This window comes from Mytilus californianus, unplaced genomic scaffold, assembly GCF_021869535.1.
Source record: "Mytilus californianus isolate M0D057914Y unplaced genomic scaffold, xbMytCali1.0.p SCAF_9, whole genome shotgun sequence".
In the NCBI taxonomy this organism is placed as follows: domain Eukaryota; kingdom Metazoa; phylum Mollusca; class Bivalvia; order Mytilida; family Mytilidae; genus Mytilus; species Mytilus californianus.
Window position 1 is genome coordinate 66,011,895 of NW_026262745.1, and position 26,994 is coordinate 66,038,888.

At 31.7% G+C, this 26,994-nt stretch overlaps 1 long non-coding RNA gene across 1 annotated transcript; it reads left to right on the forward strand.

Moving 5' to 3' along the window:
- Positions 1-4,443: 4,443 nt before the first annotated feature.
- LOC127716075 (uncharacterized) lies at positions 4,444-7,698 on the forward strand. The gene is made up of 2 exons (XR_007988749.1): positions 4,444-4,758; positions 6,894-7,698. It is a non-coding gene; the product is annotated as an uncharacterized LOC127716075 (long non-coding RNA).
- Positions 7,699-26,994: the final 19,296 nt, after the last annotated feature.

Below are 26,994 nucleotides of genomic sequence, written 5' to 3' on the forward strand. Positions count from 1 at the left end.
CCGTTATAGAATATCTGACAAATGGCGACAGATACGTAAACACAATCCCGTCCCCCTTTCCTCCGAATTTGACCTATAGAATTCGACTTATCATCAAGTTTGTACTTGCATGAGCAATACGACGGGTGCCATATGTAAAGCAGTATGTGCTTCCCCTTCCGGGAGTAACTTAGATCACTCCGGTTTTTGTTGGGGTTTGTTTTCCTCAGTTTTTAGATTTCTATGTTATTTTTTGTGTGCTGTCATTTGTCCTCTGGTCTTCTAGAAACACAGTTCAGCAATAAGTTTCTATAATTTTGATAGCATATGTTTCATTTCTATATCAATATATGATCATTCATGTAACTCATTCGGATAACTAGTACATCGGATAACTAGTACGGGTATTTACTGGTAACAATTTTTCTCTAATTCTTCGTCAATTTATCACTTTCTGCACCCATTGTATAAAAAAATTTTAATCAACGTGTGGTTCGTTTGATCTCAGTTCTTCATTGGTTAAAATCAGATTATGACGTCAAATTTTCTTGCTTTTCTCTGAAATTCCTATTGTGACGGCATGAAAAAAGGCGACCATGGCTGATGACGTCATATAGAAAGAACACATTTTTTTACAGATCATTTAAAAAGAAGGAATAAGTTTGCCTGCATATTGTTTGAAAATCATTAGAGAAACAGATTACACCACCAAATCTCGTGTAATACGATGTTAATCCACCATCGACAGTTAAATATTAAATATTTAAAACGCTCGGCAAGCCTTGCGTTTTAAATTAGAAAATTTATCTGTCTCGAGTGGATAAATATCGTATCACACTCGATTCAGTGGTAGAATCTATATATATCAAGTTTTGTTTAATCAGGAATTCAATGGAGATACGATTTAAACTTTGATTTATGAGAGGAATAAATACGTCAATAGAAGGAATCAGTTATCCTAGTCGATTTTATATTATGAGTATGTTTTTCCAAAAAACGAACATTGATATTATTAATCTAAATTGATGCTTGGTCAATATCTCTGGGTGCCCAATAAGTTTATTCATGTGTATTGTATACCGTTACAAGAACAAATGAATAAACCAAGACAAAAAGTGTAAAGCTAAAATTTTCGAAGAAGGACAAACTGTCACCTAAGACTTCCAAGAATTATTAAAAGTTAAAACATGGATTATACCTCTTCTTTCAATAAAGGTCAACTTCCATTTTCTGAGTAACATTACTCTCCCATGCCATACGTTTGCATATCTCAATTTATACTTTACTCTCGTATATCGTCACACTTTACGCACTTCATCATCATTGGTGTGCTCCTTACAATGCACATGTTCTAATAGAGTAGTAACAAATGAATGAGGAAGAACGACTTAAATCGACAGTAAGTAAGATTTACGCTCACCATTACGATATGGCTGACAGAATCGATATGTTTGTATCACTTCTCATTATCGACAGTCTTAGATATGTTGAAACCAGAAAAGTCGTCTTATCTGTTAGATATAAATCTACAGATTTTGTCCAATTCCCGATTGTTACCTTTTGACTTTATGTGGATTTGCGTTGCGGGTGATGCATGCATATCAGGAGACGATTACCTTGTCGACGCACTCGTTCCCGCTCCTTTTTTGAGTGCATGTGATTCTCTCAGTATTTGTTTGTTACCTTGATTTGTCTCCTTAATCCATATTTTTGGATTTGAACATCGGGAAACTACTGTTGCCTTAATTTACATAATTTTTGTCATAATTGTTGATAAAGAATGTCTATATTGTTGTAAATGCTCAAGTCAGAAGAAGAATTGAAATATTTATAGCTGACTATTTTGTTTGGTGCAACATAAACTTTATTTTCCTATTATAAAATGTAAAAATTGCATCACTGTGACAAATGATATTCGTTGAATTGGATATTATGTTTTTTTTTTCTCAAAGCTTATATTGATTGAAAGGTTCTGTTTTTAATTAATCGTGAAAACGAAATTGATTTATCTCTTTGAACTCATTTAAATGTATTACATCATTAACAATGAAAAACCTTTAGTTTAAAGTTAAAATTTCTCGTTTAAAAGTCCACGTTTGAAAAAGAGGCGGATAGTTATTAAATACATTCTACTGATATGAAAATTGCAGTAATGAAAGAATATATCATATTGATAATTTTTCAATACTTTGAAGGTAAGTTGTAATTGTTTTATATATTAAAACGCTTAAAGACAACACTTATCTATAAACACAATGTATACTTATGGTTTATAAAGAAGATTGTTTTGATCTGTGTCGACTCATTGGATATGAATCAAAATCTGTGCAGATACATGGGTAAAACAACAAAACATGACTTCATATTAAACCAGCACACATAGAGTTTAACAATATTTGATCAACATAGCGTAACCAAAAATATACTCAGCTGGGCATTCCATCAAATTTTGACGCCAATCGAAACCTGTTTACATATCAAACAACAATATGTAATAATCATATTCATGCAAGCATATACTAAAAGAGGGACGAAAGATACCAGAGGGACAGTCAAACTCATAGATCGAAAACAAACTGACAACGCCATGGCCAAAAATAAAAAGACAAACAGACAAATAATAGTACAGATGACACAACATAGAAAACTAAAGACTAAGCAACACGAACCCCACCAAAATCTCGCTTTCAGTAAATATATAATATTACTCTCTTAAATATGTTTTCATGGTTTTTAACTTTTCCTTATTCTGAAAAACATTTGGCTAAACGGTGACTGAAATATTGTATCAGCATTTCTTAGTATTGTACATACGTCTAAAATAAATTTCTGACAGAGTACGTTCACATTCCTATTATCAATGATATGATCAAATCAGCATTAATACCGATAAATAAGCATGTGCAATACTCATGACGTAAACCTGTTTATATTCATCATGGATGAATACAGTTTTAAAGTTCCGGACGATAAGGAAAAAAACCTATTGACCAAAGGGCTAATACAGGATTTTCAATTCCAGTTCAGAATTATTTAACACGTATTGGACATATTTTTTTTAATAAGATTAATTTTTATCATATTGTTTTTAATTTAAAAGAAAAGAGTTTTAATTATGATCCGTGTTTTGTTACGATTTGAATTGGAAAAAAAATCACTAGCTTTTCAAAGTAAAGTTTTCAGTTTACATAAAAAACAAACATTAACGCAGACTTAAGGAACAAGAATGATCAACTGTTCTAATTCATTCTTCCCGGATATTTTATATTTGATTAATAGAATGAATTGTCTTACACTGTTAAAAAATATTAAGTTCTTTGACTGGAAACTAGAAAATATCGTCAATATGTAGAAAAATTGTGACAGTGAAATGTGAAAAGATAAGTTTCGTAGTTAACTCGAAGAGTAAGAATCATTGAATAAAAGTGTTATAAACTATCTCTGATACAGATTTTCGATCAGCTGTGTTGGCTATCAACTCTTTAAAGCTCGGATCCAATACAGCTATGCTCGAATCGATACAAGGGACAATAAAGAAAAAGCCAGTTGATACAATATATGATTTTGTACGACATTTTGCATGCAGTGTAATATCTAATATATATATTTTTTCTCATATATTTCTTTCGAAACGATTCTAACATTAAAGTAAACACATGGGCCTATCTCACATTTACATAATTTTCATATCCTTTTTCATTGCATTTTAATTTGCAAAAGAAATCATGATTGATAGTTTTTGTTATTATTTGAGTAGCGAACATCCTGAATTTTTCTCAACATAAATTTATATGTTCAGAAATTCCAATTAACTATGCTCTGAATAATGTCCGATGTAATAACCTTTTATTATTTAAGAAGTTGGCCTTAGTTTTAAGGAAGTTCGAGCATGGTCTTATATGCTATACGTTTGAACCATTCATGTCTTATTTTCATTCCCTACGGACTCACCACAATTATGAAGTGTTTCATCTTTTGTTTTAATTTTCTATACTGTTTTCGTCCTTTGAAATCATCACGTGTTTAGCAAACGTCAGGAATCAAATTGATATTTTGGGGTCATTAACCCATTTACAGATTTAGAAGTTTCCTATCTTTAGTCTTATTTGTTAAACCCATTTACATTATTTGTATACTCAAAATCCTTATTATGTAGTTTTCCATTCATCATAATAAACCCATTCGTAAGGTGACATTTAGAGATACGTATGAATTTTATCAAATACTCTTGGTCGGTTGAAGTATCCTTGTTTTTCTGTACATGTTCTTAACATTTATAATTGATATGATTAAGGAGATAATAGATATAACGTTGACGGGTGCTCCGTCAAATACATGAAGAAAAAAGACAGAAGCACAATAATTATTATACTTTATATTCTTCAATAAATAAGCCGTTCAAACGATAATCTATCAGGTGACAGTGATAGACTATGAATTGAATGAATTATTTATCCGCCTCTCCAATAATGGATAAACATGCAGCGTTGTATGAAATTTGTATAGGAGGAGGTGGAGGGAAAAAGGTTTTTTTGCGCCGACAGGACGCTACATTTGAAGATGTTGTCAGTAACGTACTTGGAGACGGAAGCACACAATGTAAATCATTTCAACCATTTTGGATTTCATGGCAAACTGGAAATATTAAGATAGGCAAAGGATTATCTATAGACAACGAAGTAGTGGTTGATTGGAGTGATCCTAATACCTTCATTATCCAGGGTTTAGGTGTGAGAACAGGCATTGGACAATCAGGACAATGGACTATTTATATGAAAGGTAAACATGCATTAATAACCTCACATGAATCAGTTACTTTGGTTGAACTCTATTGTAACGTTTTGATATCAGTCATTCATTTCAAAATTTAGAGAGTGTTATATATGTTTTTCATTGACCTATTACGAAACAAACATCAGTATTGAAATGGTCGTTTTTGCATGAACACTTAACAAACAAAAATGCATATCAAAAATACCGAACTCCAAAGTAAATTAAAAAAGGGCTAAAATATCACAATTTCTGTGCCTGGCATCATATAAACCTCTTTAAAAATCCTAACATTTATGAAAGAGTTGGGTTTATTTTTACCTATGATCCATGGATTTACCTATGTTTGTTGTTTACCAATATACATGAAAAATCAAGATAATTGGTATAAAAGAGTATAACAAATATTACGAACTTCAACGTAAATTCAAAAAGAGGAGTTCATAAAACTGAAACATCAAACGTTATATAAAAAAAGGAACGAGTGAAAAACAACTGTCATATCCCTGACTTGGTACAGGCATTGACCGATGTTGGGTTCAACAAGATTGTATATCTAGCTAAACCTCCCACTTGTATGATAGTTGTTTTTATTGTTCCGTTAAATTGACGAAATTGGATGAGCAATACGAAAATAATTAGGACCACCAAGCAGCTGAAACTGTGTAAACATACATCACAGACGTACAACACAACGAAAAAACAAGTAAAAAAATTTCTAACAGAGCCGCATACAAAACGTTGCTGTAATTGATTGTAAATTCAAGAAAGACGCCGACACAAAAGTATTTGTAGTTTATAATACATACCGTATATAGTATACACTTCCCGATACAGTACAAACTAAGTAAAATAAAAATACAATGAAACATAGTGGAGTTAACACTTTAAAATTCCCTGCATTCAAATTGTACCTCAGAACCAACTTGCACCAGGAAAGTAAAACAAAAAACAGATTGCGGATTGGATAAATACAGAGTCATTTCAAAAGGCATACGACCAAAATAAAACATAATAGCACGAAGGCAAATAAGGAGAAAATTAAATAAAAAGATACACAACTTCAACACGTAGAATCTATAACTCAAGACCATCTTGTATTATTTGTGAAGTTGACACTGAATAGTTGTTTATATGGTCTTGGTACTTTCCGATGAGCTTTTTGAGAAAAAGGACGAGAAGTTCTTTGACAAAACCCTGTTTCGTTAATTTTTCCTCAAACACCAATGACGTTTTACAAAGTCTGAGTAGCATTTGAAAGCTCTTGGATATTGTTTGAATTAAGAAATGAATACTCCATGCGCGGTCGAAGTTTGTATATTACTGCTTAGGTAAGGAAAATTTATAATTTCAAAATTGAAATCGTCTCTTTTGTCATAGAATTTGGTACTGAGATGACCGTTGTGGTCTAGAAATGAGACAGAGGAAGCTGTATCTGTGGTTCCGCAATCTCTAGTTTATGGGGATATATTAGTGGGACCCAATCAGAAAAGTTTGGATTGTTGATGGAGAGAATATCATTAATAAACCTGTATGTGAAATTAAATAAAACTTCTTTGATGTTCTTATTTTTACTAGTGTCTGAAAGCAATCCGACTCAAATGAAAACTAGAAAGGTCGTAAGGGGTGTTCAGTTGGTTCCCATAGGAATGCCAACAACCTGTAGGAAAATTCTATCTCCAAATAAAACAGATATATTGTCAATGAAAAACTCTAGCATACTTATCACTTGTTCTTCGATGTAGCATGTTATATTTTTGGGCTTATTTTTAACAAAATATGCAGAATTATATTCCAAAAACACTACATATATAGCGTATTGTACCATTTTATGGAGGAATGTATTGTGGACTATTTATTTAGGACTGATTTTAAATTTTTCATGTGGTATGGAGGGATAAAGGGTGGAAAATCTATTTTTATTACGAAAATTGCAAGAAAAACGATGTTCGTTTAAACGTGCACTTGCTGCATTTACATGGTACCATTTAAGATAAATTTTAAATTAGAATCTTAATTGACACTCAATAAAAATTCAACGTTGCAAATACGTGGAAACTATTAAATATAAGTTTCCATTAAAGAAGTAAAGTATATGAAATGCTTAAACATTTACTTTAAAGTTATCTGTTCTATTATTTCAGCTCTTGGTTACTTTTGTTTACACACAGAAACCCGGGGTACAATGGAACTAGTCAAGACCACTTTAGCGACGGAATATACTTGTCCTTACTTATGCCATGGAAACCATAACTGCATGGGATTCAATTTTAATGTACATACAAGTGTATGTGAATTGATATCGACTGGAGAGCCAATGCTAACAGTAACGGACTCAGGTTGGACATTTGGTACAAAATGTTTCCAGGGGAAATGTTTTGCTTGTATATAGTACAATACAGATGACGTGTTTCGTTTTGCATAATTTATTGGTGTTATTAAAATATATCCTTCATAATGAAGAATTGTAATACATTCTATGTATTGAATAATGGATGTATCCGGTTAATAACAAACCTTTTCAAAGCATATAAGCCAATTATAAATTACATTGTGAAGAAATCCGTCGTGTGAAAATAACTTGTTTACGATTATCACTTTATACAATTGCTTACGATTGATTATCTACCAACCTATACCATTGACTGTTTCTATATTCATAAATGACAGTATTTTGAATAGACATGATTGACAACTCTAACTTGCTATGTATCTAGTGGTAAACACTAAATGAAAATCCAGTAGTAAGAATTTACATTTAAAGATGTTTTTCATGTTAAAAAGACAACAACAAAAAACTGAAATCAAAGGAATGGAATAAGAGCTAACGATGCCGGTCTAGTGTGTTTCAATTAGTATATGCATATTGTAGGTATTCGAATATTATAGTTCGAAAATAATTTAAGATATCAATTGTAGAATTTTATAATTAAATAGATAAACAATAAGGTTAATGATTATTTAAATTAAAAAAAAAAGGTTTGAATGTTTCCAACCTGTTGACAGTTTCGAATTTTCGACTTTCTACATTGCAATTCCATACACTCTGATCAAGGAGAAATCTGTATGTTTAATCAAATAGACATTCGAAACAATACGAATTTTAATTTATATCTTGTGACTCATAAATATTATACAAATCGTTTCTTCTGTACTCAGAAAGATATTATATGAAAGCACATGTATTCGTAATGTAATGAAATGATTCATTCTGTACATGTTCTTTTGGACACCATCTTTGAACGTTTTTGTAATGATGTTTATCCACATGTTGAAGGTATTTCTATGGACTACAGTTTAATCACTTTAATAGCAGACTTGTTCTTGCATTGCTTTAAATCACAGTTTATGACCAAATTTATTGTTTAGGGTCAACTGAAGCCTGCCTCTTGGTGCGGGATGTTTTGGCTGCGTTGAATACCCATTAGTTTGGACTGTTTTCTGCTCTTTGCTTGGGTTGTCGTCTCTTTGACAGATACCCCGTTTCCGTTCTCCGTCTCAATTTCATTAAATAGAAAAAAATCACTTATCGCTACCTTGGTTAAATTTTTGCTTACACTAATCAAGAGTTTTCAGGTTATATGGAAGAAAATTACATCCAAAGAATTAGCTTTTGATATATATAATATCAACAATAATAACTGACCCTGTTTAATTATGATAATTTCGATTCAACATGGGAACTATATCCTTAACCGTACAACTGATGAAATGATTGCTTGTTCTCTATTGTTGCTTTTCTTTTTTTGGACGATAATGTCCCTTCGGCTCCTGATTGCGGGTAGGTATTCCCTTTACCCTCAGGCGTCAAACGGTCATTTGCGGTTACCGTTAGCGTCATATTAGTCAAAACTTTATCGTGATTTGTCAAAACATCCTTATCGTGATTCGTCAGAGATCCAAATTATTATCCGTTATTATTTTTTTTGGAAAGAATTTAACGTGATTCGTCAAAATCAGTCGATTTTCTATCGTCATAAAGAAAATGCACATTGATCGTCATGTACCAAAAATTACCGTTAACGTCATTTGGCAAGATATTTTCACCGTTAACGTCATTTGGCAAGATATTTTTACCGTTATTCGTCATGAAGGTACCCACATTACGACCCTCCTGATTATGCTAGGCAAATTTCTTTAACTCGTTTGCTCTGCCAGCATCTGTATTGATGGTGCAGATTTCAACGAGCTGGTTGGCCGTTATGGAATAACCGTTTTACAGATGATATCGGATATGTTCCTTATGTCGTAACTACAATACCTTCCCTTTTCACGAATGTGACTTACCGAATTAGACTATTTACCGGATTTGTAATAACATAATCAACACGATGGGTGCCACATGTGGAGCTTGATCTGCTTACCCTTCCTGAGCACCTGAGATCACCCCCAGTTTTTGGTGGGGTTCGTGTTGTTTAGTCTTTAGTTTTCTATGTTGTGTCATCTGTACTATTATTTGTCTGTTTGTCTTTTTATTTTTGGCCATGGCGTTGTCAGTTTGTTTTCGATCTATGAGTTTGACTGTCCCTCTGGTATCTTTCGTCCCTCTTTTTCAATGAACGATATTATGACTAACCAATAAATTATCGTCAGGAACTTCGTTACTCTTATTTACATACAACCTTCAAGAAAGCTTTGTCTTGAGTCTGAAGGAAGCGTATGACAAACGGGATTTACAACGATGTTGTTTACATGGTTTATTGAAATTAACAAATTAATTGTTTATTATTCCTTTGGAATAAACTAAGTCTTAATAGTTATAAGTTTGGCATTTTTGAAGTAAGATCTTAACAAATGTCATTGTCGATGTTACATTGATTTGATCCTCATACATATTTTAGATTAATACATAAGTGTGTATTGTTATACGGGTATTAACACATGTGACCAAACATTCCGTCGATTCTTATATTTTGGCATAGCACAAATCGTCTTTCTTTTTTCTACTTCCTCTTTATCTAAAGAGTCAATATAAAAATCAAGAAATATTGTATGATTTGCAATAAAACAAGTATCTACCAAATTCAAATGAAGTGAATATAAGTTATTATAGGCAGCTGTACGGTCTTCAACAATAAGAAAAAACCATACTGTATAGTCGGCTATAATAGGTCCCGACATAAAAAATATGAAAGAATTCAATGGAGAAAACTAACGGCCTAATATTAATTTATGTATAACATAAACATTTTTAGAGTACACAAATATGACAGACATGAACCAAGGAAAACCACTCAGCTTTAGCTCCTGGCTTGCGACAGGAACATAAAAAATGTGGCGGGGTTTAACGTGTTTGAAGGAGCCAACCTTCCCGTAACCTGGAACAGTGGTGTTACAGTACAACATAACAAAAAACTATAAAAATCAGTTGAAAAGGACTCACTTCATCAGATCGATACAACGCAGAAAAAAATATTGAACAAAAACACAGACCGGACGTGGCAGAGTATTTGTTCATCACTCACAACAAAAAAGTCACGAAGTACAGATCTACGAGTACGCACAGTTAATGACACCTAGTAAAAAGCCCGTTCCAACTCATATATGTTTTGTTTGATAATGTTGTGCTGATACTACAATATCTCTGTTCTAGGAAAGTAGAGCATTGAACAATCACAGGCATTTAAAACCCCGCCTAATTTATTGTGTGCATGTAATAAGCCAAAATTGATATGTTATCCAGTGGTTGGTTGGTGTCTGTCATATTGTCTTTTGGTCATTGATGTAGTATTAGTCAGCCATTTGGTTTTTCACTTTAAACTTGATTAACATTTTGACATACCCGCTTAATTTATTGTGTGCATGTAATAAACCACAATTGAAATGTTATCCAGTTGTTGGTTGGTGTCTGTCATATTGTCTTTTGGTCATTGATGTAGTATTAGTCAGCCATTTAGTTTTTCACTTTAAAACAGATTAATATTTTGACATACCCAGACGTGAATAGCTTTTTATATGGTATGATGTTTACTCATTGTTAAGTTGCTCTCTGGTTACATATAAGTTATTTTCATAATAGGCTCTTAATATTAATGAATAATTTTTTCATCAGTTATCATACTGCATCTCCTGGTTTTTATATTTACCAAATAGCATTTTCAGTTGATATGAAAATTGGTGTTCCCCAAAGAAAGTATAGCAATACATTTATAATATAATATGCATTATAAATGAGTTAATCAATGAATGCATTTTAACATCTTATGTTTCTACAATGGTATATATTTTTGACATTATATGCGTATTCTTTATAAATTGTCATTGTATCAACTTAATATATTCACATTTCAATAAAAGTATCAAAATCTTTTATTTCGCTGTTGAAAAAAACTTTCAATGAATCAAATTCTTACACAATAACCTCACCTATGCAACCAAAGTATAATTACTTGTTTCAACTAAAGAAGTGGTAACCGTGCTTTTTATGATTTGTTTACAGATTAAATGTTTGTAGTTAATACTATAAAACATTTTCAAACCTATAATCAATTTCAGCTAAAAATGATACTTTCTTTGATTAAAAAAATATTTTTCCAAAAGATTTCTAAACAATTTTTTAAAAAGTAATATAACAAAACTATACAGGTAAAATATTTACGGACGTATCACGGACGTTATAAAAAACGTCCGTAAAACATCTGTATCACGGACGTTGTATGTAAAAATAGTACCACGTCAGTAAAACGGATGTTCAGTATAACAGACGTTCTAAAACATCCATTTACGGACGTTCTTCAAACATCCATATTATGGCTGTAAAAGCACATGTTGTGTTGTCATGAAAAAAAAACTTTGTATAACATTTTTTTGTATTACTGGTTTGCTGTTTCATAGTAAAGGTGCCATTATATTTGGGGCATGGACCACCTTTTTTGGCTGCAATGTAAAAAAAAAACAACTTTATATTTCGATACAATTTGTTACCGTTTCTACTATCCACATGAACCACTAAGCTTTTTGTTCACAAGGGGTTCGTGTGGATAGTAGAAACGGTGTTTTAATCGGATAATTATGGATTTTTGAGACGTTGTATTTGTCTACACATTGAAGAAAAATGTAAATATGGAAAAATAGATAGATTTTTTTTATTATATCTCCAGCAAAGAATATTTAATGAGAAATTAGAACATGCTTTACATTGGTAATGTAGGAAGATCTTGTTGGTAGACCTTGTTGAATACGAATTGCCAAGTATATTTTAGTTTATTTCAAATTTTAGAATTATAGTCCTTTGTTTGTTAAATGCATATGTTGACATTGGCTACATATATAAAAAAAATCGAATAAATATACACGGTTTTAAGGTAACACTATATGCTGAGTTACTAAATTTTCGATTTTCAATTAAATGCAAAACAAAAGGATATTTCTTAAAGTTTATCATCTCTTTACAAAAATGACTTTTTATGACAATTTTGCACCAGGAAACAATTTGGAAAGTAGCTATACCTATACATTTTTTGTTTGAAATCCAAACACAAAAAGACTTTTCTCCAAATTTGAGATTTTTTCAAAGCAAGCTGGACCGCATGTGTGCCTTAAAAGCATTTGTGTTTCAGTCTTGTTAGGTTGTTAGCGTTTCAACTAATTCCGTGCTAAAGGTCAAACATTCTTACTCTGTAATACCTATCGACCTCCCGAATTGACAGACGGTCATTATTGGACACGCTTAAATCATGCAATAGGATTGGCTTATCGATTAAATGAAAATATCGTAATTACGGGTGACCTGAACAGTGATTTATTCAAGACGCAGAACAACAAACTAATAGAAATTCTAAATATATTTAATTTACGAAATGTAATTGATAAACCAACTCGAATGACAAATCATAGTAGCACACTACTCGATCCAATTATTTTAAGTGACACTATGTCGTACTATATCTCAGATGTTATACCAACGACTGCTAATACAAGCGACCACGATGCACCAATCATTTTTCTCGAGTGTCCGACAACTGTTACACGTTCGTGTAAAAGAGAAGTGTGGATTTATGAAAAAGTTGATACAGTTAATTTCTCTGAAAAAATGGACGACGTTGATTGGAATGCACTGCTTCCTGATAGTAAAGATGTGGATGACCTATCTGGAATCTTTACTGAAACATTCTTAAATATCGCGAGGGAGTGCATTCCAACTAAATTAGTTACTATACGTAGTTCTGATTAACCATGGTGAACTAAAAAGAGAAATTCGAAAACGAGACCGTTTTAAAAAAAATGCCCTGAAATATAAAAGGGAATCGGATGTTGCGAAGTACAAGAAACAGATAAACAAAGTTAAAATTTTAAAAAGATCGCTAAGGAAAGATTTGAAACTAATTTAGATAATATTATATTGAGTAATGTTCCAAATTCAAAAAAATATTGGAAAATAATGAAAATGTTAATTAAGTCGAACAAGAGTTCAAATAATATTCCTCCTCTTCAAAACATAATAAACGATAAGGATTTCGATCAATGACATAGTTTATGAGGATAGTGAGAAGTGCGACCTGTTGAACAAATATTTTGGTTTGATATCCAAACTCGAGGAAGAAAATATTCCTGTTCCAGAATTTAAAGTAAAAACTAATACTAATATTCAAGATATATACATAAATCAAACTGAAATAATTGATATTATCAAAACTATTGATCCGAATAAGGCATCGGGACCAGATTTGATTAGTCACAGAATGCTGAAAATTTGCCCTTAGAAAGTGTCGGTTCCTTTACAAATAATATTAAATAAATCTTTTCAACAATGTAAGTATCCTTCTAGCTGGAAGGTTGCAAATGTTTTTGCTATTTTTAAAAAAGGTGATTCGTCATTACCTTCAAACTATAGGCCAATCTCTTTAATAAGCTGTGTAGGTAAAATCATGGAACGAATTGTTTTTAAACATGTATATAATCATCTACATATGAATAAGCTAATTTATGAATATCAGTCTGGATTTTTGCCAAAAAACTCAACTGTACATCAGCCACTAGAAATGTATAATTGTATTCTTCACTAGAAAAGAAGGAAATAAATTGATTTGTCTTTTGCGATTTTTCTAGAGCTTTTGACAAGGTATGGCATAGAGGGCTCTTACATAAAATAAAGGCTTACGGAATACATGGTAATTTACTTAACTGGTTTGAGAGTTATCTTTGTGATAGGAAACAAAAAGTTGTGATTAATAAATCATCATCCTCATTTTGCAGTCTTTCAGCTGGAGTACCTCAAGGATCAGTCCTTGGTCCCTTATTATTTATAATATATATATAAATGACATTGCAGAGAAACTCACATCCCTGACCAGACTCTATGCGGATGACACTTCGTTTGATTACTCCGGGCACGACGAAGAACATATAAAAAATGTTATTGGTCGTGACCTCGAGGAGTTGAACGAATGGTCAAGAAGGTGGCTTATGTCTTTTAATCCAGATAAAACAGAAATAATGATTTGTTCAAATAATGACGCTCCAGATCTAAAATTCTGCTTAAATAACAAAGAAATTCCTATTACAAAATGTCACAAACACCTTGGGGTAACGTTTTGCCCTGATGCTCGGTGGAAAAGCCATATAGACAATCTGATTATTAGTGTAACGAAACATTTAAATATACTGAGAAAACTCAAGTATCAACTTTGTAGGAAAAACTTAGAAAAACTCTATATAGTTTTTATAAGACCAATTTTTGAATATGCAACTGAGGTTTGGGATAATTGTGGGATAGGATATGCTAATAAACTTGAAAGTCTGCAGCTAGAAGCTGCTAGAATAGTTACTGGTTTGCCTATATTTACAAAATCTGAAAATCTGTATGAGGAAGTTGTTTAGCTGACAGGAGGAAAAAACGAAAATTACAAATGTTTTATAGCATTCAATATAAACATGCTCCAGATTGTCTATGTAATCTAGTTCCACCCAGTGTACAGAGCACAACTGTATATCCCTTGCGAAATGGCAATGATATCATTGTTCCTTTTCGTAGATTATCCCTTACTAGAGAATCTTTTATACCATCAACTATTAGACTATGGAATCATACCGATTTGTCCCTTCGAAAATCAGACTCTATCTCAAAATTTAAAATCCAATTAAAAAGGCTAAATACTATAAATAAAGATGTACCGAAGCACTATTTATATGGACCGAGGAAACTAAATATAATTCTAACACAATTCAGATTCTATTCATCTTTCTTGAACTATGACTTGTTTAGAGTCAATATAATTGCTGACCCATCTTGTTTTTGTGAATGCAACATTGAGACTGTACACCATTTCCTGTTCGACTGTTCTTTATATACACATCAGAGAGAAATTCTGATGAACAATCTAAGATGGCTCCCTGGCGACCTTATATTAAATGTTAAGTTACTAACATCTGGTAATCCGAACCTTTCGTATGAACAAAACGTCAATATATTTAAACATGTATTCGAGTTTATTAAAAGGTCTGAGAGATTTCTTGTTATATGATACTAATAGTGAATTTACGGTACATTCACGTCATCATCTTCATCATCATTACCAATGTTTCCGTTATTATTGTTTTATCTTTTTTTTTCAATAGATAGACTCTTATAGTATTGTATATTCTGAATTATTGCATGCTCACATTAATATTGTATTGTAATTTATTGTTATTCGGAGCGGACTTCATAAGTATGGTTTACTTGTGTCCAATCCATTTTACTTTGAGTAAATAAAATATGTTTAAACTAATTAAATCCCAACGAGGGCAGTGAGTCTTAACGTTATGAAGTCGAAGTGTAAACGTTCTGCCTAAATTTGAACACAATAATTGATTTATTTGATCATTGTAAAGCCGAATTCATCAATGTACAAAATCAAGTTATAGACTATAGAGTTAGTTAATTATTTTCTTGCATCATTTTTCTCTCTCCAACGAATCTTTTTTTTTATTTATACATAAATTACCTGTTAGTTTTATGTTATGAATCGCATCACAGTGTTCGTTTCATATACATAAAAAGAACAGACGTAAATACAAGAATATGTAACATATTCTCAAATGAACTGTAACACTGGTATATTAATTGAATCACAGGAGCAGCTGGCATTGGGAACAGCTTAATCTTGCAAGTAATTGATAACATACATTTCCCATTGATGAATTAGGAATTAAACATTGTATATAAAAAAACTTATATTCAAATCATCCAAGGTAAAGTTGACCTAATTTGTTGGTTGACTTTTCTATATAGGTTTCTGTTCGACTAGTATTTATACATCCTTTGATTTCATATTTATGAATTTGACCATTCCTAGTTAAGGTCATTTCTAAAAGCGCTTCGGACGCACCCAATGTATTAAGAATTATTTACAACTTTTAAAAGTATTTTCAAAGTATATATATCTCATGTATATATGTATGATACACTACGAAGGTTTTTCAGACCTAGCAGTTGTTTTTAGAATAAAAGCATATAAAGTCTATATATCAAACAAAATATGATGTCACTATTTCTGTTGTGACTTTTGAGTTATTATATATGAGTTAAAGTGTATGTGGACATGCGTCAAAAGAGACAGGCAAAATATATCAAAGGGACATTCAAATTCTTAAGTCGAACATCAACTGACAATGCCATGGCAAAAAAGAAAAAGATCAAAGGAAAAACAACATTATACAAAACACAACCTTGAAAACTAAAGATTTTGCATTATGACACTCACCAGATACCCGGGGTGATCTCATCTGCTCTGAAAGGGTAAGCAGATCCTGCTCCATATGTGGCACCCGTCGTGTTGGTTGTAAGTAGAAACCTGGTGATTTGATCGGTCACCTTTGGGGGAAAAGAAGGACGGGATTGTAGTTACGACGATTGGAACATATCCGGTTTCATCTGTGAAACAGATCTTCCATTACGGTCATCCAACTCATGAGGACGTCCGTAAAATTTTGAAGGAGTGAGTTCAACTTCACCGCTTGGATGTCTTGGTTTAAAAGCTTCCTTGTGAGCAGCAATCCTTTTTGTCAAGAAAACGCAAGCCTAGGAATATCGTTTCAACTCGGAAATATATCCTCCTTATGCAGGCGCTGCTGCAATGTTGCTACATAGAAATGGGAAGTTCACAATTGGTAAGCTGAAATCATCTCTTTTGCGTTAAAGTTTTGTTCTCAACCGACCCTCATTGTCATTTTCTATCTGTTGTAGCCTTTATATCAAGTTTGATGGGATAGATGTGTTTAAAAGGCGGCAAGAAGAGGAGCGCAGTTAGTTCCCATTAGAGAGAAAAGTTAAACTTTCACGGAAGCAACCACATTTGATTTTCGATGGGCGTTACAAAGTTTAAGAAACAGAAAGGCAAAAGATACCAAAGGTATATTCAAATTTGAAATTCGAAAACAAACGGACAATGCCATGTCCAAAAAAAAGGAATAAAGACGAAAAGACAAACAAGAGAACACAAACCACAACACAGAAAATATAAAAAAGCTGAGTATCACGTTACAGAAATTACAGATCACTGGTCTACAAAAGATCTGTAATCTACATCGACACATCGTTTCGGCCGACAAACTAGAAACTACATCATAACTCTGTTGGAGCAGTTTTGTGTAAAAGTTGTATTTTCCTTTTCAATGAAGTACGTGAAATGCAAGAGCATAATGTTACAATTAGGATATGTAATCATTATTCACTAGATGAGTCGATATAATAGTGCAAATAAATAGGATGTTAATATTTTGAAAGATGAAATCATCATGTTTGTCATATCTTCTAGTTTGAGATCGCCCATCTGTATAATTATCGAGGAAAATATAAAGATTTGAAGCAAACCCCTCAATTCAACAATATCTCTACTTTTAGGGTCACTGCGATATATGAGATGCAAGTATTTTACTGAAATGTGGCTTGTTGAGTGACAGGACTTCATTTATATATCTGAAAATGAAATTAAAGAATTTTGCAATGCTTTTTCGTTTTGTCTTTTTTTATGAATTCTGCATCATATGTGTACAAAACAGTCGGGCAGTAGGAATGCACTATTAGTACCGTTAGATAAAATGTGTGGTAAAATATCAATCCGTCAAACTGAACCAATAGATTATTAAAAAAAATTCTAGCACTTTGATAATAACTTCTTCGTTGTACTCATTTTGAAATTAGTGCGGTTTTCACAAAGTAAGATTTGTCATGACCTAAAACAAGAAATCTGTATCTACGATTCTCATTTTTATAGAAAAAGCTACTTACATGATATACCCTCAATTGAGTTATATTGGTCGACATGGAATGATTTTTTATTTCTTTAAAACTGACCGATTTAGTTGTGATTCCATCGGTTCATGCTATAATCATTTTCATCGTTTCGAGTTATCGAGATGATCAGGGACAATTATATATACTTTTAAGAAAGTTGAATGCTTATAAAAAATCCCCCACGATGTATGGAAAATAAACTTTACTCTCTCCATCAATTAGGGGAATAAAGATAGACAATTGCAACGTGCACATCATGATTGTATGACCTGACTGATGCAATTTTGAAACTTTGGGGGCCATAAACAATTATTGAAAAGGTATAATCTATCAGACTTTTAAAAAACGAATAAGTTACGGGACATTGTTTTCCTTCTGTTCAAGCGATAAATAATCATCACCATCTCTGTTAATATCGGTTTTGTTTCTTGTATAAAAACTACGGATATCAGCTTTTGATAAATTTCAAATCGAGTAATCGTTTATGTTTACACCTCGGAAAAAATTCTAGACAATAGGAACACAGTAAAATGCATTTTATGTTTTGTGAGTCGTTTTCTTATTGAAGTTAAATTTATGTATGTGTCTGTCGAAAGCGGGATACTGTAATTCAGTAGCCGTTGCTGGTTGTTGGTTGCTGTCTGTCACGGTTTTTTTTTATTGTGTTGTCAAACAATAAGCCGAAGGTCTTTCGCGTTTCCATTGTTCACATTTCATATTGGAGCCTTTAATAGGTGACTGTACGGTATGGGTTTTGCTAATTGTTCAGGCAGTACGACATGTTCATATTTAATTTTATATAACAGGACGAACCCCTCAAGCATAGGCATATCTATTAGACATATATAAAATAAAATTGTTATCACCTTTATTATAGGTTAATAATATGACTTTAAATTGAAGATTTAAACGTTCATTAAAATCATTCCATTTCAAACGTAATGACAATTGTACAAATGGTTCCCGTGGGACAGCTAAAATAAATAAATTCAATACTGCTTTGATGAATTAATTTCACAGTCGAGAAATGTGATTGAATTTTAATGATAAAGTTTGTGTAGAACATAGAAGAACATCGTTTTTCATATTACAATTTACATAAATAATGGTTAGACAAAAACAATTTTGAAATTAGTGAACAATTGTATGCCTTCGAGTTTCTATAATATAGTTTGAAATAATAAAGTTAAGAATTAATTATTTTTCATATGAATTTTAAACCATTACTTTCTATTGGCATTTTAGCTGTCATTAGTTGATTTTCGCTAGGAAAAGATTACCTTGGCTGTATTTTGCAAAACCTTTCGGATTTTGGCTCCTCAATGATTTTCAACTTCGTACTTTATTTGGCCTTTTTATCTTTTTTTAATTGAGCGTCACTGATAAGTCTTTTGTAGACAAAACGTGCGTCTAGCGTTAACAAATTTACTCCTAGTATCTATGATTATGATGATAAATTTATTTAGATCAGGAATCTACATGTTTATATTGGTATTCCATTTACTTTCTCCAATGCTTTGATACTTCACTTATAGCAAGATACGTTTCGTTTTAAATTAAATAAACGGTTTATTATCTATGTAAGTTAGAGACAAATCTGGCTTCAATTCTGTCAAATTCAGATAACTTTTCTTGTTAATAATGACAATTTAACAGTTTCATTCTATAAGTGCTTAAGATGTCATTTGTTTGGAGGAAGCCGGAGAACCACATACCTTTGGTAGTACAACTGACAATCCTAGTCAATTTAGCTTTGACAATGTTTGAGTCTAGCACACCTGCCATGTCTAGGATTCAAACTCACAACCTCAGTGTTGACAGCCTAGTGATACAGTAGTTGGACTACTTAGACTACTTGGCCACCGAGGTCCCTATTAAACTGGAAGTAGGGTGTGCATTATTGAGACAAAAAGATACGACACAAGAACAAAAAATGAAATTAAGAGGAAAAGTCCGGTCTTCAACAATAAACAAGTAGCTTTACTCAATAATAAGCTCTAAATTGCACGAAGTCTTGACAAAACAGAGTCAGAAGATACAAAGGATACATTTAAACCTCATTCGTCGAGAGAAACTAACAATCACATTTCAAAACACGAAAGACGACACAAAAGTTAAAAAAAACACTACATAGAAACGATATCATGTGCTCCGGAATGGTAAGTAGATTTTAAATATACTTTACTGAACTTAGTTCCATTTAACATACATGCAAACGTTTTCATGATATCTTCTTTTAGGAAAGAGACACAATAAACTTTGTATAAATGTACAAAAGTACTTATATTCCAACAAATGTTTTTTATAAAATGACATTTTTTGTTAACCTTAATTAACATTTCTATTCGCAGATAGTCGCATTAGTACGGGAGCAATAGCGTACATCATCTTTCGGACTTGTTTCTTTATTCATATCAGTCAGATCTATTATTGATTCTTCAATCAAATCAACCAATCCGCCATATAAAGTATTTCCTCTTATAATTGATTTTATGTCATTCCTATTGATGTTCTTCCCCAGGAATAAATTACGTTAGCTTTATTTGGCAAACACTTTCGCAAATTTTTTACCCTCGATGCTTTTCATCTGTGTAATACATTTGGCCTTTTAACTGTTTTGATTTGAGCGTCACTGGTGAGTCTTTTGTAGACAAAAAAGTGCGTCTGGCGTACACAATTATAACCGTATATCCTTGATGAGTTCTTTTTCTCCAACATCGAACATAGATATAACAAATCACACTGAAAGTTTTCGCCTTGCTTTGCTCATCAAACAAGTGTACTTTTTTTTGTACGTTTTATTAATAAACAGAAACTGCTTCATCATCAACAGAAATGAGTAACACTAGACTCTCTTATAATGAATGAAAAATACCTTTCTAAGACTTCAAAAGAAATTCCAGCACAAATGAAATACTTTGTCCAGCTACACATTATCTATATAATGTTGATTTATCTGTTTTAACTCGCTGTGTATGAACTGAATCATTAATAATTACGAAGCTGGTATTTAAATGCATTAACAATAATATGAGATGTAGTGTAAATGCCAATGAGAGAACCTTCCATCAGAGACCAAAGGGCAACTACAGTTCACAATATAGCCCTGAACAATGAGCAATACCATTAGAATAGTAAACTATAAAAGGCCCTCTGGATAACACAGGGTTGGTATTAAATATCTTCATTATAAGATCACATTTAGAACTGTGGAAAATATTGTAGTAACTGGATACATTTTTAAACTTACCTGGAATTATTTAAAAGTGAAACAATGGAATAATATATAATACATACGCAATTTAAAATAAAATACCAACTGGTGTACGCAAAATGTATCCTGTCATTTTGCGCATTGGATTTTGATACCAGAATTGTATTCAAAATTTATTATTCATAAATTGTTAAGTTCTACAAATGAGAGCTGTTATTTCCTTTTCACAAACGAAACGATTTCCACAGGACAGTGTACACGGTTTCTGGATCTTAAAACATTCCTTAAAATGCTTTCATCTCGTATTGTCTTCAATATATGAAAAACAATGTATATAGCCATTTACAAAAACATGGCATCACTCCAAACAGTGTAGATTCGTATACCAATATTTGATAAACAAAATATGTTTATGCATGACATATAGATAGTATATCAGTAATTAAATACATGATGTTACTCTATGCGGGGAAAACATTTTTTACTTTTATTCAGTTTTTGAAATCTTGCTTTCCTGCAGACAGTATTAGCTAAGTAATACTTGTATTTCTCAATACAATTTAAAAGTGCATCCACAAACACTCCCGACTATGTCAGTTTTACACATAGACCTATAATTTTTTCAATAATTGTGATGATTAAAACATTTTGTATTAAAGTCTTGATCCATAAAAATATGTTACTATATTTTTAGCAGCCAACATCCTCAACTTAATTACTCATCTCATTATAATTTTAAATATTTATTAAATCCTCAAAATGACACATGTAATGCCCTTTTCAAAAATGATTGCACTTGCTTAGTACATTGTGCACGGTTTCAGAAACTTAGAGCATTCTTTGATGTGCAATCATATTGTATGGTTTTATATATAACTATCATTTCTTTCTGTGTAATAATGATAAAAGTCTTTGTTTCAAATAAAAAATATGTTAAGTTATTATGTTACTTACCAAATGATAGGAATTTGTTTCGTGTTTTTTCTCTCATTTATCCAATTTAAGATTTTACTATCATTTTTTGTTTTTGCTGAATTCATCTAAATTTTACACTACACGCAACTTGCTGTTTATCTTAAACAGGTGGCATTCAGACGTACATTCTAAATGCAAATACGATTCGACTCGTAGTCAGAAAACTTTTCTTATCAGGGTAGTATTTGATCTTAAAAATCAATTGATTAATCATTCAATTAATCACGCATGGTGTTATTGATGCTTTGACCTAGTTGCAAATACGATGAATCTCAACGATTGTAGTGGAGTGTTTTTACCATCCCATATATATTTTATGATGTAGGATTATCAAACAAAGACCGAAAGTACTATATAAAAATATAATTAGTCAAATGACTTCAATAAATGCATTTTTTAAACGTCTTCGTTCTGACTTTCAAATGCATTATCGTAGGCATTTGCTTTGTTTCATTGTGGATCAAATGTATAGTAGATGGTAACACAAAACAAAGTACTTAAGAAATATTCACTTACGCAGGCTTGCCATTAAAGACTATGAAGAAATGAACACTTTAATTGAGGAGGGAGTATTTCTAGCGTAACTTCAAATATATTTTAATTACGCTGACTCATGACACTGTAACATAAGATACAACAGAACCCATTATTCGCATTATTTTTTATATTTCTGAACAAATTGCCCTACGTCGATCAGGTGATTTTTTTTTACATAATAATCGATTAATTATTGTGCTTTTATACATGTATCTCTGCCTCTGCAATAAGTGAAATATGGATACATAATCCGAATAGGAGAAAAAGATGTGGTCTGGTTTCCCACTGCTCCTGAACTCAGTCACCCTTTAAACCAGTATGGATTTGATGCGTCACGAAAATATTCAATAAACTTTGAGATGCATTAGTAAATAGTCTATTTCACAGTTACCTATAACACAGCGCGCGCTGGCGGAGTTCCGGTAAAATGTAAACAAGGCGGCAAAAATGTAAAAATGTACAACAAATGTATGATATAATATGCGAGATGGCTTCTATCAACAACAAAAAATTGTAACAACATTAATACAACCTCTTCCTGTAACACCTCAAACAAACAAAGATGTAAAGAATTTATATTTAAGGGACTTAAAACGCCTCTGTACTGATACAAACATCAAAACAGGTGCCAGATATCGATATTGACATTTCTATGGTAAAGAAGTACCTCCTAAACTGTCAAGTGTCGAAATATAGTAAAGCAACATTAAGGCAGTATAAACTAACCAGAGCTTATCAGCACCTTGATTCCTAACATCTTTGCAATGTCTCATATAACCCAATTATCAACAGTGAAACATTTTGTGGTGTAAAAGCCAGCTGTGCCATCCCAGAGTTTTGGAGAAGCGAAAACGAAATACCTCCACATAATCTTAGACCAACACACGTCAGAACCATATAATACATTTTAACTTGCACAGTTGGTAAAAATTATTCTGGTAACATGGTTAACTAACTTCATGTACAAGTAGCATACATGTACCTTCTAACCTTTACTCATTATTTACTTTACCAAAACAAAGTATGAGAACGATTTGCTACTATAAATATGAGGTGATGTCTGTCCATGAATTTATTTGATGGACATCACCTACTAGTACATGACATATTTAGATTACTAAATATAATCTTGATGTACTGTTTTATCATTTAATGTTAAAAAAAAGACATGATGTAAATTATAACTATCAACCGAATAAGCATGATCATTACTACAAAAATCCTGAGTCTGATACATTACCTATTTTTCCCAGCAAAGTTGAAATGGTTCCTGCTTTTATTGTATAATCATTTATTTGAATTGTTTAAATTTTATAGAAAATAAGGAGAATAATAAAAAACTATTGCAGATGAGACACCAATTCAACCTTCCTGTATAAAAAAACCCATGCAATGTAATCATCCATAATAGGCACAGACATGCATTGAAATGTCAAAATGTGAAACACAAAAAAAACCAGTCTGATTAATAACATAAAGCACAGAAATAAACTAACATAAATATAATAAAACACCAAGCACTTATCAAACCAAATCAAAGTTCAAAGGAAATAACATTTGTTAAATAAATTATGTTCTCCAAGTCTAATTCTAATGCCATTATTAATAAAGTGTAATTTTAAAGATATAAGCAGATGAAAATACAGTTGAACAGGATGCATATTTATAAATTTTGATTAATTAAAAACTAAATTAATGTTAGTACATGTACTGATAAAATATTATTAAAGATCTTACTGTGGTGTTAAATTGTTTTTTTAATCATTAGTAAAATTGATATCCACATCATGAGTAAAAAATCTTCTATTTAATATGTTCTTTAGTTTTTCAGACTGCCTCAAGCATGTTCCCATTTTGAGCCACTTCTGTTTTTAATTGGCAGAAGTAGTTTCAAAAGGGGGGAGAATTTACCAGAATATACAGCTGTTGCAGAAAATTTATGCAGTTGGACAAATCCAAAAGGTTTTATTATGAGTTCTAAAGACATTGACATTATTCCTATATCATTTCATTCTGACTGTTTGAAAAGATGCATGACGTTTTTGTTTCTGTTTATTTTCAGTTTTGAATTTTTTTAAATATTGTTTTTCATGAAAAGGTCCTCATGATGGTTGGGTTTTTAAACAGACATGCACTTGTGCAGTTGTTTCACCCAGATGTACCATATACTCTCGCTGGCAATTTTTCATGAAGCTCATTTATGTATTACGGGACGAAAAAATATTAAAAATTTCTTCATTAACTTTAACTTCATGCATCTCCATGATCTCTTTTACGCAGCTAAAAGTACATTAGACCTTGCATTGTTCATTTGCCCATAAAATTGATTTTAAACAGAAATCTATCTTCCTTTTGATATCCAGATTTATCATGGTTATTTCTTTTTCCATCAAAACATTTCTCTTTTTTTTAATGATGTCAATGTCTGTTGCATTCATTATAAAGCTAGCAGTTCCAACTTTCCACACTGAGCAACAGGTTTATAGCTCAAACTTATGAAAAATATCATAAATTTACTTTCTATACTTACAGCTTTGATAACAGCTCAGTCTATAGCTAGAGCATGTAAATGCACATTCACATGTTGTGAAGTGGTGATTGAATGTAGTGTACAAATCAGTATATTTCAGAAAGCTTTGATATTGATTCCTTTTTTTTATTGTTATTAACAAGCAGACATGCACTATTGCAATGTTTAACCTTGATCACCCAGAGTGATTAGTTTTAACAATTTTTGCAATCACATAATGGTATATAGCTGCTTTTGTCTGTTTATAGCTCTTTGTTCATGTATCTGTTTTCCTGTTGAAATTTGATATAGTGTTAATTTGTTTTGATTTATGAGTATTCTGGTCAATTTCACTGTCTGCAAGTGTTTACTGCGTATAATTTCAGCACGTAAAGAAAAAAAAAATACACCTTGTAAATATTATTTCTGTTTATCTCTACTTAGTGAAAGGGAGACAACTCCTATTCAAATGATGGTTTTGAAATGGTGCATGGAATTTTTAAGGTGTTCATCATACTGTTTATAGTATACATCATTGTACATGTAGCAATAATGAGATGTGGTAAGATTTGCCAATGGGACAATTATCCATCAGAGTTCAAATGATTTTCATTTAGGCAACTGTAGGTCCCAAAACATGACAAATGTGAAACAATTCGAACAAAAAATTTAACAGCCATGTTTATAACAATACAAGAAATGAAAAAACAAATGACATACATGAACTAAGGACAACCCCAGATTTACAGGTTCCTGATTAGGAAAAAGGCATAAAAAGAATGCACGGTTAAACATGTTTGTGAGCACTCAACCCTCTCATAATTTGGAACAACTTTTGTGTCACAAAGCAATATAAGAAATAACTGTAAAAATCAGTTTCAAATGTGTCAACCCAATAAAAAGGTACAAGGCACAAAAAACTAACATAAAAACAATAGACAATAGACAGAATATACAAGTACTCACAGTTGCTTAGAGCTATTTATAATGAATAGACTTTATATTGCTAATTAGATTTCTATGGGTTTTTTGTTTTGTTTTTGGGTCTTTTTAACATATACCTCCACATCTTTGGTGTCTCCTTTTATTCGTGAATATATTTTACAAATATAAACATTGGGGATGAACATTGAGAAAGGTTAACAGCAAGGTAGATAAGGTGGTATGGGAGTATAAACTAAAAATGATAAAATTTTTACATACTTTGCCCAGATGAACTATGATATGTTCAAACATATAATAAAAGCGATAGGTCACCGAACAGTTGTGAAAAAATGACACATTTTGTATGTATTATCATAATGTAAATAGAAAGTAAACTAAATAATAGAATTTTGAAATAAAATATGATAAGATAGCTTGTAAAATGCTTTCAGAATTTAAAAAGAAAAAATGTGGTCACGGTGCGTTTTTTTTTTCTTGCTTTAACATAAAATAGAAAACTTTCCTTAAGATTCCTTCATAAATTATACTGTTCTAAATTAGTTCCCCTTAATAATAAAAGTTTAAAAAAAATTTAAATCAAGCACAAATATCATACATGTGTGTGTATTGTCGAAAATATTAGTAATTATAACTTCAGATCATATAAGTTTGATAATTAAAATGAGAATTATTAAAGTAAATTGTATTCCTGGATCGAAATTTGCTGACCTATTTAAAATTCTAGACCTATTGTGTTCGGTATTTTTCATTCCAAGATGGTGAAAGACATCCATACCACCATAACTATTCAATTCGTCCCTTTTCCATGGAGTCTTCATAGAGAAAATTCAAATTTAGCACATTTTACAA